General features: G+C 49.0%; 1 pseudogene; it reads left to right on the top strand.

The window, feature by feature from the left end:
- The first annotated feature begins 12,470 nt into the window (after positions 1 to 12,470).
- Positions 12,471 to 14,264, top strand: LOC101936377 (C-C chemokine receptor type 8-like; annotated as a pseudogene).
- Positions 14,265 to 18,386: the final 4,122 nt, after the last annotated feature.

Genomic DNA, 18,386 nt, shown 5'->3' with positions numbered 1-18,386 from the left:
GACTGACCGGTAGCTGTCTGGCGTTGCAAGCTTCCACAGGGCTATGGCCACTCGCTTCTGTACACTCAGTGCAGCTCGCAACCGGGTGTCACTGCGCTTCAGGGCAGGGGACAGCAACTCACAAAGTTCCAGGAAAGTTCCCTTCCGCATGCGAAAGTTTCGCAGCCACTGGGATTCATCCCAGACCTGCAGCACTATGCGGTCCCACCACTCAGTGCTTGTCTCCCGTGCCCAGAATCGCCGTTCCACGGCATCAACATGACCCATTGCCACTGTGATGTCCTCGGCGCTGGGTCGCCTGCTTTCTGACAGGTCTGTGCTACTCTCAGACTTCAGGACATCACCGCGGTGCCGTAGCCTCCTCGCCTGACTTTTCTGCATCTGCCTCAGGGAAACCTTTATGATAAGCTGCGAAACGTTGAGAGCGGCCACAACTGCAGCGATGGTCGCAGCGGGCTCCATGCTCGGAGTACAGTGGCGTCCGCGCTGTCAATGACTGGAAAAGCGCGCGAACTGTTTTCCCGCCGGCGCTTTCAGGGAGGGAGGGCGGGAGTGATGGACGGATGACGACAGTTTCCCAAAAGCACCCTCGACTCATTTTGTTACCCAGAAGGCATTGCCGGCTACACCCAGAATTCCAATGGGCAGAGGGGACTGCGGGAACTGTGGGATAGCTGACCACAGTGCACCGCTTCGAATGTCGACGCTATCACCGTTAGTGTGGACGCACAAAGTCGAATTACTGTCCTTAGTGTGGACACACACGTTCGACTTTGCAATATCGATTACAAAAATTCGATGCAAGTAAAATCGAACTACTCTCGTAGTGTAGACAAGGCCTTAAAGGACTTACCCTTACAGCGGAGTCCAGAGCGGGGGCGTGGCCTCAACCGGAAGAGGTGGGGGCTTTTCAAGATTTAAAAGCCCTAGGACTCCCGCTGTGGCTGGGAGCCACAGGGCCTTTAAATCATCCTGGAGCTAGCAGCTTCAGAGGTGGCTGGGAGCCCCGGGGCTCAGGGGTGAATTAAAGGGCCTGGGGATCTCTGTAGCAGAACACCGAGCCCTTTAAATCCCTGCCCGAGCCCGGCTACCGGAGCTCCGGCGGCGCTTTAAAGGGCCCGGGGCTCCCCGCAGCAGCAGGAGCACCTGGCCCTTTAATTCCCTGCCTGAGCCTGGCTGCTGGAGCTCCGGCGGTGCTTAAAAGGGCCTGGGGCTTCCCGCAGCAGCTGGAGCCCTGGGCCCTTTAAATCACTGTTGCGGAAGCCGGTACAGTCTGGCACGGTGTACTGGCTCTTGCCGGTATGCCGGACCGGCTTACTTTCACCTCTGGATGGCTGGCTCGCAGGTTATCCGGGGAAGTTGAAAATCAGCTGGAAACCTAGTATGATGCCCATGGAATGATGGGATTGAGAAACCTGCATCCTGTGATGCTGAACCTGCCCCCATGAAGCATTGCAAACCCTTCCCAAAACAACCTGCGGCTAGCTGCACAGTGGGATAGCTACCCACAGTGCACTGCTTTGTGTCAATGCAAGAGCTGCTACTGTGGATGCGCTGGCTCCGCCAACAGAAGGAGCTAGTGTAGACATGCAACAGCGGTTTAATTACAGCAGTGGCTGTACGTCAAGGTAACTTAAGTCAACTTAACTATGTAGTATAGACATTGCCTTTGTCAATGGGGGAAGCTCTCCCGCCGACATAGCACTGTCTATAAAGGGGCGTAGGTCAGTGAAACTATGTCACTCAGGGGGTGTGTGGATTTTTCACACCCCTGAGTGACATAGTTATACCAATATAGGTCTGTAGTGTAGACCAGACCTCAGAAATCATGGGTGTGACATGTTAGTTACCCTTTTATCCAAGGTGCAAAAATGCCTTGAAAATGTTTTTAGAAACCATTCTTATTTTTAATGTTATAAATGACCGTCTTCAGGTTCAGGCCAACATGTGGTACATTCTGGCTTGGGCTAAAATTTTCTCAGCCATAATTTCTTCCTTCCACTGCAACATGTTTAGTTCATGCCTAGTACCACAATGTATGGCAGTAAATTGGAGCAAGTAAACATCAGTGCATTCACTAAGGCCGTGTCTACACTAGGGAGCTTACAGCGGCACAGCTGTACCACTGCTCTAAGATTATTACTTGTGTAGCCACTCCATGTCAATGGGAGAGAGCTCTCGCATTGACATCATGAAACCACCTCCACGAGCAGTGGTACCTGGATCAGTGGGAGAAGCTCTCCCGCTGACAGAGGCGGTGAGTTACATGGGCCTGTGGTGCCCGGGCTCCAGCAATATTCAGGGCCGGGGGCCCAGCTCCACCAATGTTTGGAGCCGGGTCTCTCCCCTGGCCCTGCCTGGAGTGTCCCCGGGCCTCCACCTGTTGCTCCCCTGTGCGCCTCCCCTGGGCCTCAGAGTGTCCCTGGCTGATTAAAAGCGGGCGGCTTCCCTGTCGCTCCGCACTGCTCTCCTTTGCCTGTGCTGCCACCTACGGCTAGGGAACAGCACAAGAACAGGCCTAGGCACCTGGCTGCTACTGCACTGGAAGAGGGGGAGGAGGTGCAGACATAATTGGCAGCACCCACCGGGAGGAGACGCTGGAAGAGACCTCTGGACCTCACTCACCTGAGCAGCTGCTGGGGCTTCCTTGAGTGTCTGACCCTGTGATCCTGCCCCCCCAAGCCCGCAACCACGGGGCAAGAGGCAGGCAGCACCCCCCATGAGGCTATGCTGTGGGTAGGGCTGGCCTTACCAGCCCTACCCACAGGTGAGGTGAACTGAGGCACCTGCCTCAGGTGCCAGACTGTGGGGGGTGGGGACTGCCACTAGGACCCAGAGTGTAGAAAATTGTGTCTGCTGCTGGTGCATGTGTATTCTCTCTGCTCTAGATGCACAGCGATGGTGGAGTGCTGTGCTGGAGGAAGGAGGGCACAAGAGACCTAACTGGCAGACAGGAGAAAAGGAGAGAGGGAATAACAGAAAGCAGCAGGAGCTGCAGGGAGAGAGAGAGAGAGGAGGAGGAGCCTCTTATGTACCTCTCTAGCACCCCCAGGAGCCTGGACTGATTAACACCAGCTTCTCAGGGAGCTTCCTGTTTCCTGTTGCTTCCCTGAACCCACTTGAGGAAACAGGCAGTCAACTGAAGTAGTAGGAGCCCGTTAGGCCCTTAAGACGCTGATATCTTCCCTCACTCAGGCCCTGCTACCAGCCTGCTTATTTGTCCCCTTCAATTGAGTATTGAGAGCCACTATAGCTGGCACAGAACAGCAGTCATGAGTGAAAGAAGAAAACGCCCCTCTGGGGCAGTATTCAGAAAAAGAAAGAAAGCAAAGGAAGCTTTTCTATCTTAGCAGGAAGGAGCTTTCCTGAGATACATAGACACAAATGTTCACGGTGAGCCTTCCGGCCCCAGTGAGGATGTGAATGGAGAGGAGATGCCTGATCTTCCAGTTAGTCAGAGTGCAGGTGACCTGGCAGCTACTGCAGCATCCATATCTCCATCTCAAATGGATGTAACCATGCACAGTCCTGAAGAAAAGTGTAGATCAGAGAAGAGTGTGGTGGAGGTGCAAGAAACTGCTGCTGCTGAGTTTAGTTCCTTAAGTCTAGATGATCCAGGACTGTGGACCCACTTGAGCAGTAGCTTGAGGGACTTCCTTGTATTGCATGGGCCACAGCAAGTGAAAAACTTAATGTTCCCCAGCTCCAGCAGTGTTTGAGGCTGGGTCTCTCCCTCAGCCCTGCCTTCTGCCCCTGGGCGCTCCCCTATGCATGTCCCCTGGCTTCCTGCCTGCAGCCCCTGGGCGGGGTGGGACTGTGTCTGTGTCTACACACGCTGTTCCCGCCCCAAGCGTTCCTGCGGCCAATAGGAAGCTGCAGGGGCAGTCCTGGGGGTAGCAGTGCACAGAGGCCCACTGGCCCGCCCTGCCTAGGAGCCCCAGGTAAGCACTGCACCCCTCCTACCTCCTCCCAGAGCCTGCTCCCCAACCCCTTTCCACACACCTCTCCCACCCCCAAACTCCCACCCAGAGCCTACACCCCCACCCCCAGGCCAGAGCCTGCACCCAGCACCCAAACTCGCTCCTAGAGCCTGCACCCCAGCCCTCCACACTCCCTCCCAGAGCCTGTACCCCCACCCCTTGCCCCAGCCCAGAGCCTACACCCAAACTCCCTCCCAGAACCTGCACCCCCACCCCTTGCCCCAGCCCAGACCCTACACCCAAACTCCATCCCAGAGCCTGCACCCCAGACCCCCCCGCCACCCAAACTCCCTCCCAGAGCCCAACCTCTCACCCCTTCTGCACCCAAACTCCCTCCCAGAGCCTGCACCCCTCCTGCACCCCAATCCCCTGCCTCAGCCCAGGGCCCGCACCCCAGACCTCCTCCCCCCACCCAAACTCCCAGAGCTTTAGGGAGGTGGGGGGCGGAGTTTGGGGGAGCTTTAGGGAGGTGGGGGGCGGAGTCTGGGCTTTGGGCACCACCAAAATTTCTACAAACCTGCCGCCCCTGTAATCTTGCTCTCTACAAGGAGAGAAAAAGTAGTTTCCCCTTTCACTTGCATCTGACTCCGAACCACATAGGTTTCCCATTTTCTGACGTGGGCAATCTCATCTTCAATTTGTCTAACTTCCCATTCAGTAAGTATATTAATGAACATGAAGCGGCATTCAGGGTCAGCTCCCTCCAGCTTATACCAAATTAAAAGCCTCTTCTGGTAATCCATACTGGGAATTTACTCAAGTTCCCAGGGAAGTCAGCAGAGGTGTATTTAAGATCTGAGTTTAAAAGACGGGATCCCAGCGATGCCTCCAATGTAGCATCCCCTATCCACCCGGTTACCTCCTTTAGTGCCAATCTCCTTACGGATTTTGGTGGACAGACCTGGCTTCTTCTGGATCCTGCCACCACTCAGCAGGGTGTAACTTCTTTTTCTTCCCTTATTAATTTATTTAGCAGTGCCTCCACCCCCTATGATCCTTCCTGGCAGGATCACCTTGGCAGCGTGGGAGGAAAATACAAATCACAGAGTAACCCCCACTTATTTGCCAGATAGTTGGAGGCTTCCAAGAAATAACACAAACATATACAGTAACTCCTTAATGTTGTAGTTATGTTCCTGAAAAATGCTACTTTAAGCTAAATGATGTTAAGTGAATCCAATTTCCCCATAAGAATTAATATAAATAGAGGGGGTTAGGTTCCAGGGAATTTTTTTTGCCAGACAAAAGACATATATATACACACAGCATAAGTTTTAAACAAACAATTTAATACCGTACACAGCAATGATGATTGTGAAGCTTGGTTGAGGTGTTAGAGGGTGGGATATTTCCCAGGGAATGTCTCGCTGCTAAATGATGAACTAGCAATTGGCTGAGCCCTCAAGGGTTAACCCATTGTTGTTAATGTAGCCTCACACTCTACAAGGCAGCACGAATGGAGGGAGGAGACACAACAGACTCATGGCAGTGGCTGCAAACAGTCCCTGTGGAAACTGAACGTGATGATGAACCCACGCTATCCCACTGGAGCGCACCACTCCCTCCACTTTCAAAGTGTCGGGTGGTGCATGTGTGTGAATGGGAGAGAGAGAGAGAGACACGCACATTGCCCCTTTAAGTACACTGACCCCACTCTAAGTACATTGCCTTTTTAAGTAGATCAGCAAGTTTAGAGAGCAGCTGCTGCCAGCAAACTCCCTTCATCCTAAGCGGGGTGAGGGGGACACCCTGACATCAGCACCCCTCTTCTCCCCCACCCCTTGCACAGCAAGCAGAAGGCTCCCGGGAGTAGCTCCAAGGCAGAGGGCAGAAGCAGCACACAGCAGTGGGGGGAGAGACAGCTGAACTGCCTGGCAATTGATAGCCTGCTGGGCGGCTGCCGCACAGGGAACTTAGGGGAGCTAATAGAGAGGCTGCCAGTCCACCCTGGTTCTAAGCTCCCACCAGCTTGCTCCAACGGGCTGCTCTTCCTGCAAGCAATGGACAAAGCAGGCAGCCGCCAAATAATGTTATAAGGGAGAATTGCGCAACTTTAAACAAGCATGTTCTCTAATAGATCAGTGATGTAACAACGAAACAATGCAACAACATTAACCAGGAGGATGTTAAGTGAGGAGTTACTGTACAATATATTTAACATAGAAATTATATTAAAGAGAAGATAAATATAACATAACAGGGTAAAACACTATTCTCAGGATCACCAGTGACCCTACTTATAATACCCGTGAATTTCTCCAGTCACGTGACCTAATATAGCAAACGTAAAATTAGTGTCCCATTGGTATGTGTACTTTGTAGGGTCCCTGGATGACCTGTGACCACGATATCATCTGTGCAGCAGTAGACTCACAAGTGGGATAAGGTGCTAAGTCCTTCCGCAAATTTAGTAGGGCACCAGGTAATAAAATCCCCAAACCCTTACCCCCTGGCTTGAGCACACAGTTCAGGGTGTGAGGGGTCTCCCAAACATTTTTCCTGACCAACTAACTAAAAAATGGTGACTCACAACTCTGTAATGGATCTTCAGATTCAGAGATGGCTCTGAGCTCCTCAGTCACTGCAGAGGGCTGACCATCGCTGCTGGCAGGCATCCTCTTCATGCAGGAGTCAGGCTGCTTCTGGTGCCAGGATTTCTCCTCACCACCAACGGGTGCAGGGCTCAAGGTGCGGCTTACAAAACTACACTAAGATCCTAATCTCCCGCCCCAGTGCTCAGACACACTTACAGCAGGTGGGCAGCCCTGGAGTAGCACCCAGAGCAGTGGTGCCATGTGGTGACTGATCTCACCTAGAGAGCTGGAAGCTTAACTCAGTCTGGCGGGGGGGGAAATTTCCCAACAAAGCTCTACAAACTAAGAGTCACCTTGGAGCCGGAAAGGCTCAAGCTGAGGGATCTTGCTGTCAAGTCCCCAGAGGCCAGTTCTCAGCGGGAGCCCTGCATGCAGGCCTGGAACTCACCAGCTCCCGACACAGCAAGTCCTGCCCTTGCCCTGGCTGGCTCCAGACTGCTCCAAACTGGCTTCTCCCATCCCTGAGCTCCCAGGGAAGGGCTTCTCACTCCCTATTGGTCAGGCTGGCTCTTCTTCTTGGGCTTTCACTTGTCAGTCATTTGAGTCTGTCCCTTCCTCTGAGCAGGCACGCCAGCCATCTTTCCCCAAACCAACAGGGACCCGTGTTGTTCTAACTAGTGTCTCTCCTCTCTCCCTTTTGGCTGCTGAGCAGATTCTGAGTCTGCCCTTGGGTCCCACTTCCTCCAGGGACAGTGTGCTTCTCCCTGAGCTACCAGCACACAGAGCCCCAGGAATCTAGGTAAGCCCCTTGGGATTTCTACAGCATGGCGGCAGTCCCAGCCATGGTGAGTACAGCCCAGGACATTGGGGGGATGAGTTTATGTGTATAGGGCAACTGAACTGAATACTGGCACTGTTTTCCACAGTTGGTGGTGTTTTTAGCTGATATCTCACTCCTGAGGGTAATAGAGGCTGAAAGGGAACAGCTCCTGCAGGTGTCAAGGTGCCACCAGGACCGTATGATACTTGCCTGTGTGTGCTGCAGTGGTGCTTGCTGAAGTAATTGCTGAGTAGTGTGAGAAAGTGTCCTATTGCAGTGGAAGAACTAAGACAGCTCCCCTCCCCCATAAACCTTCAGCAGAAAATTGCAGGCTACCTGCAGGAAAGTTTCATCAGGATATCTATGGAGGATTCATGGGACATCCCAGTGCATGTAAACAAACAGTTTACAAACAAACAGGGGCCACCTCTGCTTAACTCTACAGGGGAATGAAAAGCAAATAGGACCTCAACCTGTATTGGTTATTTAACTACCTCTTCTAGCACAAGTTAAAGAGTACATGAACAGATGTGTCCTGCTACTTTGGGGGTTCCATCCCTGTAATTTCAAAACAAACTGCATACTTACCAGAGGTTCCTTCCCCTGCATCAGGCTCCTCCATGCTCAACTGTAGGGACTGGCTGGATTGTGCAGGACTCAAAAACATGTTCTGGGTTGCTGTGCTACTGGATCCCCTAGTCGCCTGTCCCCCATAATCCTGCTCCTCTTCCTTGTCCACTTTCTTGCTGTTCACAGTGGTGGCCTGTGACACTGGCTCCTGCAAAGTGTCCACAGGCCTCTTGGGGATGGTGTGGGGTCTCTCCTAAGGATGACATGTAGCTCTTTGTAAAAGCGGCACGTCTGCGGCTCCACACAAGAGTGATTGTTGTCCTCTGTTGCCTTCTGGTACACTTGCCGCAGCTCCTTGGCTTCCATGTGGCACCGCTGCAGGTCTGTCTTGTAGTTCTTCTCCTCCATGTCCCAGGCAATCTGCTCGTAGATGTTGATGTTTCTGTGTCTGGATCGGAGCTGTGCCTGCACAGCCTCTTCTCCCCACAGACCCAGGAGATCCAACACCTCCTCTGTACACCAGGCAGGAGTGTATCTGCAGTGTGGAGTAGGCATGATCAGCTGGGCAGTTGCTAGGTGTGCTTGAGAGTTGCTAGGTGAGCTTTCCTAGGTGAGCTGGACAACCAGGAAATGGAATTTCAAAAATTCAGGGGGCTTTAAAGGGGAGGGACAGTTTCTTGTGTTCCTGGCCCATGGCAGCAGAGTTCAAAACAGTGGCCAGAGTGGTCAAGATGGGGCATTGTGGAACACCTCCTGTCATGCAGTTATAGATCACAATATTTAAAGCAAACATTTACACCACAAACAAGTAATATCAAGCTAGCTAACTATAGGCTCCCAAGTCGTAGTCATTTTATCCAACATAGCACTCACTTGGCTTAACAAAATCCACTGACATGATCAGTACAGTTTTCAGTTTCCATGTGGCCTCTCTTAAAACAACCAACCACCCAAAAAAGCAAAGACAATTCCAGACAAAAATAACAAAACATTAAAGTGCCAAATTCTCCCTGGTGCAAACTGGCATCACTCCATTGATTACATCAGCAAAGACTATGGTCCCAAATCCATTAAGTCAAAACAACTTTATTAGAATGTTGTAGTTATGGGGAAAAAATGAAAGAGAGGAAATTCATAATTAAGGTTCTTCAGACAACTGTACTTTGATGCTAATTGTTATTTGTAATATCTATTGTAAATAATGTTTTCTGATCTGTTTTTCATCTATCTGGAATATATTAATGGATAAAAGCTGCCTTATTTTGTTGTGGTGTTGGCTTATGTTGTTGGAGTTATTGGAAGTTTTTATGTAGTGTCACTGGATGCCTACATTGCATCTGATAATGTCTCTTAAATGTTCTTTTGTGGGGTTTCAAATACTAAAGAATTTGTTATTCACTCTGAGAAAATTGTCCAAGGAGGCTCTCGAATGTGCACAGGAATGGTATTCCTCACCACCACCTCACAATAAACAGGAGACTCAGAAAAAGTTACAGAAAAGAAAATGTCTTGAGAAAATTTGCTTGGTTCCTACTAGCTGAAGCCTCTGCTATCTGATCCTCATGGCTGTATGCAATTGAGCTGTACTGATTTTATAAAAAGAATTTCTATCAGTGCTTCTTGAGAAAAGGTCCTTCAAAATGGATCATTTGAGGGCCTTTATGTTGTGCTGATAACTTCTGTTAGTTACTCAGATACCCTGGTGAGAGGGGGTGTGTGAGTATTTAGATAGAAAGTGTGAAATGATCACGAGGCTGGAATGTTTGTTTTGGGCTTTTCTCAAAAATTATGGGCTGCTGGAGATCTGAGCCTCAGCCGCCTCCAGTTACTGGAACCAGAGCTTTTGCTAACCCATAAGTTCCTTTTCATAGCAACAGGCATAATTACCCATCATGCCCACCGAGGGCCAGGGCAAATGACAGTAATATTGGTTTTTCTCTTTCACACACCCCAGTCACAGTTTGGGCCTTGTTCAGAGGCATCCACCTTCACAGCCTTACAGAAACCGTGGGTAGTTTCTTTCCCCTTCCATGTCCAAAACTCCTGGTCCAGTTGCAGAACTCTGCAAACCCACATTCCATAGGTGGGCAGCTGCTTTTTATGTGTCCTTGTCACCCATACTAATAACACATGGTACCCTGACAGCCAGCTGGAGTCACCCTAGGTTCCGCCCTCTTCTTTTTTGCCACCTTTCCAGCCGCAGTTCTCTGACTCTCCTCCCCAGAGTCAGTCCCTTGAACTATGACCCTTCTTTGCTGGCAATATCCGCCTCAATGAATTCTTCTGGGAGCTTGACTGCAGTCATTTAGGGTCACTGTCTGATGCCTCCTGACCCACCCCCGAGTGTTCTCAGGGATGGGCTGCAGGAGCTGTTCTAAAATTATTGCATCCATAATCTCACCCACCGTCGGAGCATCTGGCCTCAATCAGCAGGTAGCCTAATCCATCAGTTTCTGGGCAAATGCCCTGGGCTGTAAATCCCCCCTCCCGCCTGCCTGCCAGTCCATCTAGTGGCCCAAAATTTTTTGCTGACACTTTTGAGGGGATAAGCCCACCTGATCTAGGATGGCCACCTTAACCACATCATAATCCTGTGCCTGCTCGTCATTTAGAGCCAGGTCGGTCACCTGAGCATCCCCTGTCAAATAGGGTGTAGCCATAGGGCCCAGGTTCCCTTCTCCCAATCTGCGCTCATAGCTACTCTTTCAAAAGTGACCAAACATGCATTGGAGTCATCTGCAGGCTCATCTTACAGAGGCCTAGCGCCTCTGCCCAGCTGCTGTTCCCTGCCACAGGATTCATCACACCTGGGAGTAGCTGCTGCTGTATATCAGCTTGCAGTGACCAGGGCTGGTTCTCAGCATTCTGTCCCACACCCAAGTTCAAGGTCACTCAAACCTGATCCTCAACGGTGATCCTCACCACTGGGCCTGACAGGTGCTCAGCTAATCTGACAATCAGGCTCTAATAGTCTTCCTGAGTTCAGCTCCCTGAAATTGTAACCCTAATGAGGCAAAAGGGCAGGAATTCTAGAGCATGCCCCCATAAAAGGAAAAGTGACCCCTCTGTAGGTGAGGCCCTTAACATTTGATCTACATTGATATTATAGTGCAGTGTTTCTCAACAACTGGTCTGTGGACCAGTGCTAGTCCCTGCGATCTCCTTCATGTTTATGAAGACAGCAGACTGGTCCCTGGTATCAAAAAGTTTGAGAAACACAATATAGTGCACCTCTCTTGACACTTTGACCTGGATTCTCTGCTCTAGTAAGGCCACTTTGTGCAGCCTGATACAAAATGGCCTTAAAATGGCCAGAGAGAGAGCTGGAACAACATCCCCCCTTGTACAGAGGAACTCTTCAAGTGGATGGAAAACTGTCAGAGGAGAGTCTGCTGCCTTCTTCATCAACTGTGTTTCCCCTTCCCCTCCCATTCTTGATATAAGGGCAGGAAAGCGGCATTTGGTTTGGCTGCAGGAGGCATGATAGAGCAGAGCCTCCGTTACTCCTGAGCTGTCAGTGATGTAACTTACACCAGTGGCAGAAGTTAGAGTTGGCCCCCTGCTCTTCTAACATTCATGCAGGTTGGTTGGCTAGGGAGCTGCAACACCTTCCCTGAGGCTGCCACTCTCCATTACAAACATAGGTGGGACGTGATGTAGAATCGAGGCCTTTACCTTTATTTTTATTTGCCAAGCGGATACGTTGCTGCTCTGTAGTCAGATTGGGGCTAGGTGCATGAAGTAACTTCAGGAGACCTTGGAAATTCAGACGCAGATGTGTTTACATTGAACCTCCTTCATGACTGGGTCATCTGGGGGATTACAGTATAATAAACAAGCTAGATAGGTCAAACTTGCCTTAAGTTAGGCATCTACATCATTATTTAGCTATATTTAAATAAAAATGCCCAGGTTTGCAGTGCTGCTGAGCACTCACAATTCTTACTGACTTCCAGAACAGTGAGCAACGATCATCTCTTTTGAAAAACGGCTACTTTTATTTAGGTACCTAAATACAAACAAGGGTTGGGCACCCACGGACAAAAATTTTGGCCCTGCATGTTTAAAAAACATTCTTGACAAGACTTGGCAGCTGCAGATTTAGTGTTTGTTTCTGCCTAAACGAGTGAGAGGGCGAGCGAGTGCGTTCAAATTAACACCTTGACTCTGTAGGAACACCACACGTACTATAGATGCAAAAGATAATTGCACCCAGCGTGCAGTGATGATAAGCAGAGCTTGTAATTTACAAAATATATTTGTCAAGTTAACTGTTTGTCTCTAGTAAATTAGAAAGGTGCATATTATAGCGTGGCACTAGCAAGGCTGAAGTCCTGGGGAAAAGTGGTTGTCACCTACTAAGAAAAAAATTCAGATGCTTTTTTTTCTTTTGCACTCATAATTCTAAATGGACTTTGTGTGAAATCTCAGGCTGGATGTGTGCAGTCCTCTGTGAGCATGGCTGTCTGCCCTTTCTGAAGAAAACATAGAAACAAGGAAATGATAAACAATAGGGTGCTCAGCATGTTCACTACCTCAGTTTTATTGGTGCTTTAATTATGCACCATGAAGTCAGTCTGGTTCCTTAACCCACTGAACAGGATGCACAGTGAATGGGAATCCCCATGAGTACCAGTCATTCAGGCTGAGCACTGGGGACAGGATTTGGGCCTGAGTATAGTTATCTAGTTAATCGGACTCTCAAAATTCTTCTGCTCGCTAATATACTATTTGTTGTTCCGCTTCTCATGGAAACACACCATGTCCCTGACACACCACCCAAGAAAGTCACAAATCCATTGCCTCCCCAATGCTAGCCTGTTCTCTCATGGGTTTCCCAGTATTTCCTGTTTTTATTTTCATGGAAATGGTTTGAGGAGAGCAGTGCTTAATTTGCAATGAAAGAGGTGCTGGGGTGCAAGCATTTTTTTACTTTCATAACTGAAAGAGGAAGCCCAGAGATGCTGAGGCTACGAACTGCCAAGCCCACAGGTGCCGAAGCTCAGCCCTGGCAAGCCTTGGCACAAATTAAGCACTAAGGAACAACCTTTCTCGTGGGATTTTGACAATAATAACTGAAAGCGGAGATGCTCACAAAAAATAAATCTAATGAAACCCCAAAGTTAGCCAAATATCTTCAAACTTCAAAAAAAGCTTTGATTTGGTTCAGGTCTTGTGTGAGGCTTGAGGACAAAATGTTCTTTTACCTGAACAGGCTAGCCTGTCCTCATGGCCAATTTCTACCCCTTTACAGCCTGTGCAATCTTGTTAACTAGTGTGATGTGTCAGGGCACAATTGTGCCTAGATTACTAACTAAACAATAGGATTGTTGGGTTGTATTAAATTCTGTGCTCTTGAACAAGTCACCTCATGATGAATTATTCAACTGAGACAAGTCTTCTACTTTTTATGATTATTATTCCAAGTGGGGCTCCACCTGCAGCACACAGAATATTAAGATCTTTGGGTCAGTATTTTTTCCTGTGTGGTGTGCTTTTACTGTGTGGTGTTCGTGTTCGGCTTGGTGGGAAACAGCTTGGTCATCTGTGTTCTGGTAGTTTGCAAGAAATTGACCAGCCTGAGTGATGTCTATTTGCTGAACCTCGCCATTGCTGGCCTGCTTTATGTTTTCTCCATCCCCTTCCTGGCTCATTATGCTTCAGGCCAATGGACTTTTGGAAACACAATATGTAAATTAATATGTGGAATTTACTACATTGGTTTCTACAGCAGCATATTCTTCATAACCCTCAGGAACATAGACAGGTACTTAGCCATCGTTCACGCTGTGTACGCTCGGAAAGTTCGAACAACCCTGCTCAGCATTGTTATAAGCCTCGCCATTTGGTCAGTGGCCATTTTAGCTTGGTCCCTGGTATCAAAAAGTTTGAGAAATATCTTCAATTCCAAATATCTTCTTTATCCAAGAATGTAATGAAGATGGCATTGTGAAGTGTGCTTCTTATTACCAGGATAATAGGACCATTGGAAACTTTTAACCAATTTTGAAGTCAATATATTGGGTTTCTTGATCCTATTTGGCACTCTCATTTTCTGCTACTCCCACATCTTGTAAAACCTGCAGAGATGCGTGAACCGAAACAAGTATAAAGCTGTTTTTTGTTGTTGTAGTTGTGTCTTTCCTCTTCTGGGCGCCCTTCAACATTGCACTTTTTCTGGCTTCTTTGCAAAGCCTGCGCATCATAGATGACTGCGAGATGAGTAAAAACCTAGACCTGTCCCTGCAGGTGACTGAAACCATCTCCTTCATCCACTGCTGCCTGAACCCAGTGATCTATGCTTTTGTGGGTGAAAAATTCAAGAAATACCTTCATGAAATATTCAGAAAACATGCATGATTTTTATTGACTTGCAAAGACCACAGTCACAGTCACTATAAGCACCTCTTCCATGAGAACCCAGTCCTTGCGTTCTTCTGTTATTGACCCTGTCCTGTAAAATAGAGTGGGCCAAATACAACCATTCAGGGGTGCATTTGATGTGATATAGTATCAGTGACTTTGAAAGAAAATACTCCAGGCAGCTCAGTAAATACATTACTTCACATTGTAGTTGGGAGGACTTAGCTTTCAATTAAAGATCTCAGTTATCATAGTAGTGACTCTGGTATAAAAGCTTATACAATGTTATAATTTGTGTCCTTAAATTTATTAATTTGAGCTTCATATATATAATACACTTCCTTAAAAGGAAGGCTGTTATCAATATTATTTTTAATCCTACATCTCACTCAAGTCCTCAGGAACCTATGGACATGTAACTATCAATTTAATTTATTATCTAGGTTTTGTAATACAGTATAATTCCAGTTATCCAAATTCCCTTTATCCAAAAATCCTAACTACCCTAATCTACAGTGTGTCCATCCTGTGGTCTTATGTTAGTTCATCACACACTTAACTTCTCAGTTTGCCTCTTTGAACCTGTAAGCCAGGGGTAGGCAACCTATGGCACGTGTGCCGAAGGCGGCACGCGAGCTGATTTTCAGTGGCACTCACACTGCCCGGGTCCTGGCCACCGGTCCGGGGGGCTCTGCATTTTAATTTAATTTTAAATGAAGCTTCTTAAACATTTTAAAAACCTTATTTACTTTACTTACAACAATAGTTTAGTTATATATTATAGACTTATAGAAATATCTTCTAAAAACGTTAAAATGTATTACTGGCACGCGCAACCTTAAATTAGAGTGAATAAATGAAGACTCGGCACACCACTTCTGAAAGATTGCCAACCCCTGCTGTAAGCTGTAATCAACAGCTTTGTATTTGTATAGCAGTTCTCAAGGAAGTTTTTTTGTTTTTACTTTTTTAAATAAAATACAAAGTATTAAGCTAACATCAGCATTACTCCCTCTGTTCCTTATATTTCTATATCAGTGAAACTGCACCTCAGAATAGCACTTCCATTAGGGTTACCATACGTCCGGATTTTCCCGGACATGTCCGGCTTTTGGGGGCTCAAATCCCCGTCCGGGGGGAAATCCCCAAAAGCCGGGCATGTCCGGGAAAATCGGGAGGCTCGGCCGGGGCCTCTTTGTGCGGGGCCGGGGTCGCAGGGCCGGGGGCATGGTGCCGGGCCGGGAGCCGGGCCGGGCGCGCGGTGCCGGGCCGGGGGCCAGGGTCGCAGTGCCGGGCCGGTCCCGCGGGGCCGGGGAGCCGGGCCGGGCCCGCGGGGCTGGGAGCCGGGCCGGGCTCGGGGAGCCGGGCCGGGCCCGCGGGGCTGAGGAGCTTTTTTCCAGTTGAGTTAAATAGGCCCTCTTCTTGAACATGTATTTGATGTTATATACTTGCTACAAACACTAGGGCAGGGGTCGGCAACCTTTCAGAGTGGTGTGCCAACTCTTCATTTATTCACTCTAATTTAAGGTTTTGCGTTCCTGTAATACACTTTAACGTTTTTAGAAGGTCTCTTTCTCTAAGTCTATAATCTATAACTAAACTATCGTTGTATGTAAAGCAAATAAGGTTTTTAAAATGTTTAAGAAGCTTTATTTAAAATTAAATTAAAATGCAGAGCCCCCCGGACCGGTGGCCAGGATCCGGGCAGTATGAGTGCCACTGAAAATCAGCTCGCGTGCCACCTTTGGCACACGTGCCATAGGTTGTCCACCCCTGCACTAGGGTAATGCAAGTATGCCTACTCCTAAGAATCATTTTTACTTGTTAATAGTTTAATTTACATCATTGAGGCAACTTGTATAAGTAAAGGTTTTCAAGAAATTGCTCTAAATAAGATGACAAGAAGGAGCATATCTAAGGGTATGTCTACACAGCAATGAAAAAAATCCACGGCTGGCTCATGCTAGCTGACTAGGACTCACAAGACTCAGGCTATGGGGCTGTATAAATTTCTAGGCTTGGGCTGGAGCCCACGCTGTGGGACCCTTCCCTTCTCCCCCCGCTTTGCCCCCCCCTCCCCCCCGCCAGGATCCTAGAGCCCAGGCTCCAGCCCAAGCCTGGAAGTCTACACAGCAATAAAACTGCCCTATAGCCCTAGCTCTCGAGTCTGAGTTGAATAGCATGGGCCAGCTGCAAGTGTCTATTGCTGTGTGGACATATCCTAAGGCTCTAAAGCCTTAAAGATGGTACTTATGGCTGGTAGAATCAGCATTTCAATGGCATACTGAACAGTCAGTACACACTGTATTTCAGTGGTACTAAACCTTTAAAAAAGGTAGGGCCACTTTATTTATGTTTCTGTTTTGGTTCATCTCTGTCATCTCCTCTACTGTCTTTCTATTCTCTTTCCTTTCCCAGTTGATTAAAAAAAAATAGACTGGGTGTTTTAATGCCTTTCTATTTTTTCCTCATTTTTTGCTTCTCAAGCCCCATAGATCACAAGGTACCAGGCTCCTCAGGTTGGTGGAACATATATTGGTGGCTCTTTGGTTTACTAAAATCAGCAATACCTTGCAGAGAAAACAAACCATGGATCAAATTTGTCTCCAAAATAACTCCCCTCTCCCCAGTGTTATACAAGGATTAATTAGGTTTAATAATTCAAAATTAGAAGCCATATTTTTCATTTTAAAATATGCTTGCATTTCTTCCCGTGACAGAGAAAAACAGAGAAGGGATGCAAACAGGAAACCATATACATATAAGATCATTGGAACAGTCAGCCTCGGGGAAAGACTAAAACATTTTAACATTTGGGTATTTTCTTCAGCATCAAGGTATCTATTTCCTTTACAATTTTTATGTGAATTGCACAAAATGCAAACAGAGAATAAAAATAAAATAAATACAGCTAAAAAGTTTAAAAAGTAAAGTTCAATATGATAATATACTACTGCTATGCCTCCCCTTTTTAAAAAAAAGATTAAGTGACCAAATTTGAACACATTTCCTTATGATGAGACTATGCCATTATATAATGTAATGGCTTTATAATTATCTCAACTTCTTAATACTAATATATTTCGGTATAAAATTTACTGACAGTGCAAAATTCAGGATAACCAAACACGTTTTGGGCCTGGGTGCCGTGGGAACAGATTAAATTTAAACAGGGTAAAGATAAAGCAAAGTATATTAACAAATAATCTGTGGAATAAGTGGGTACCTGGTCTGAGCCAATACAGTAAATCCTATGCAACATAGGAAGACTCTTCCCCCTGCCTTCCAATGTTATGAACGGTTTCAGAGTAGCAGCCGTGTTAGTCTGTATCCGCAAAAAGAAGAACAGGAGGACTTGTGGCACCTTAGAGAACAGCACCCCTCTTTAAGCACTTCATCCAAAATCCACTGAAACCAATGGAAAGACTCCCATGGACTTGAAGAGCAGGCTTATTTTGCCTTGGAAATAGAGTGGTTGGGTAGGGTTACCATACGTCCGGATTTTCCCGGACATGTCCGGCTTTTGGGGGCTCAAATCCCCGTCCGGGGGGAAATCCCCCAAAGCCTGGCATGTCCGGGAAAATCGGGAGGCTCGGCCGGGGCCTCTTTGTCCGGGGTCGGGGGCATGGTGCCGGGCCGGGAGCGCGGTGCCGGTCCGGGCCCGCGGGGCCGGGAGCCGGTCCGGGGAGCCGGTCCGGGCCCGTGGGGCCGGGTCGGGGAGCCGGGCCGGGGGTGCGCCGGGCCCGCGGGGCCGGCAGCCGGGCCGGGGTCGGTGCGCCGGGCCCGCGGGGCCGGCAGCCGGGGCCGGGGCCGGTGCGCCGGGCCCGCGGGGCCGGCAGCCAGGGCCGGGGCCGGCGCGCCGGGCCCGGGTCGGGGCCGGCAGCCGGGGCCGGGGTCGGGGGGCCGGCAGCCGGGCCCGGGTCGGAGGGCCGGGAGCCGGGGTCGGTGCGCCGGGCCCGCGGGGCCGGGAGCCGGGGTCGGTGCGCCGGGCCCACGGGGCCGGGATCGGGGCCGGGGTCGGTGCGCCGGGCCAGCGGGGCCGGGGGTCGGGGTCGGTGCGCCGGGCCCGCGGGGCCGGGAGCCGGGGTCGGGGTCGGTGCGCCGGGCCCGCGGGGCCGG

Source organism: Chrysemys picta, chromosome 2 (genome assembly GCF_011386835.1).
Source record: "Chrysemys picta bellii isolate R12L10 chromosome 2, ASM1138683v2, whole genome shotgun sequence".
Taxonomy (NCBI): domain Eukaryota; kingdom Metazoa; phylum Chordata; order Testudines; family Emydidae; genus Chrysemys; species Chrysemys picta.
This window is presented reverse-complemented; position numbering and strand designations above follow the sequence as displayed.